Source organism: Oryzias latipes, chromosome 6 (genome assembly GCF_053564925.1).
Source record: "Oryzias latipes strain Hd-rR chromosome 6, Olatipes_Hd-rR_3.1".
Lineage (NCBI taxonomy): Eukaryota > Metazoa > Chordata > Actinopteri > Beloniformes > Adrianichthyidae > Oryzias > Oryzias latipes.
This window is the reverse complement of record NC_136242.1, coordinates 23557738-23559256: the sequence shown is the minus strand read 5'-3', so window position 1 is coordinate 23559256 and position 1519 is coordinate 23557738.

Genomic DNA, 1519 nt, shown 5'->3' with positions numbered 1-1519 from the left:
CTCGCGGGTTGCGTTTCGCGTCCACTTATTTAATGTGGCCAATCCTGGTCCTTATTTCTATTAATATTAATTATTTTAGATAGCCTTGCCGCGCCTACTGATGATTGCCCTAATAAAGTGTAGATAAAGGGCGAGGGGAAAATGAGTTTGGACTCTGCTGACTGCTTATTGCTTTAATATAAGCATACAAATATGAACGATAACACAGACTTGACCTTGTACACAGATGTGTATCACGCAATTTGTCTACATTTGAATGAAAATGTATTTATTTGACAATGCGTCTTTTGAATACCGAGGTTCCACAAAAGCACCAAACGAGTCACGCGCTTGCAGGAACTGTCGCGTGAAGATGATGTCAGTTTCAAATTCTGAAAATATTAAAGATTTTTACTGAACGTAGCGCTTTTCAAACTTATTTCTGCTTTAAGATTTTAAGTTTATTCATATATTGAATATACGCTTATAAGTAAAAAATTAAAACTCAAATGCATGTACATTCTGTTTTAGGAAAGCTGTCGTTTACTCTCCATAGCATCACTTTATAAAATATCCTTTCTTTAATGACAACCATTATTAATAGACAAAATTCATGATTGGCTAATCCTTTTTTATTTGGCACCTAAATTGTGCAATTTGCACTATAAAGGTTCCGTACTTTATTGACAAAAATACCAAAATATTTTGCAAATATTTTAAGTTTGACTTGTCTGTTAAAATGAATACAAATATATTAAAATATATGAATATCTAAAAATTAAAACTGCGACTGGTAGGCAAATATTTATTATTATTGCAGTTATTATCATTTAGTATCAAAGGCAAAATCATATCCGCACACACACACTGAAGTCCTTTTATTATATACAGTGGTGGACAAAATTGTTGGTACCCCTCAGTTAAAGAAAGAAAGTCCCCAATGCTCACTGAAATGACTTAAAACATTCAAAAGTAACAATAAATTAAAATTTATTGAAAATTAAATAATCAAAATCAGCCATTACTTTTGAGTTGTTGATTAACTGAAGTATTTAAAAAAACAAACTAATGAAATGGGGCTGGACAAAAATGATGGTAACCATAACTTAATATTTTTTTGCACATCCTTTTGAGGCAATCAGTGCAATTAAACAGTTTCTGTATTTGTCAATGAGCCTTCTGCACCTGTCGAGAAGTATTTTGTCCCACTCCTCATGAGCAATCTGCTCCTGTTGTCTCAGGTTTGACGGGTGTCTTCTCCAAATGGATGTTTTAGCTCCTTCCACAGATGTTTAAAGGGATTCAGATCTGGGCTCATAGAAGGCCACTTCAGAATAGTCCAACACTTTTCTCTTAGCCATTCTTGTGTTTTTGGCTGTGTGTTTTGGATCGTTGTCCTGTTTGAAGACCCACAACGTGCGACTGAGACCAAGCTTTCTGACACTAGTCAAGTCAAGTCAAGTCAACTTTATTTATAAAGCGCTTTTAAAACAGCAGAAGCTGACCAAAGTGCTTAACAATGCAGAATAAAACAAAACAA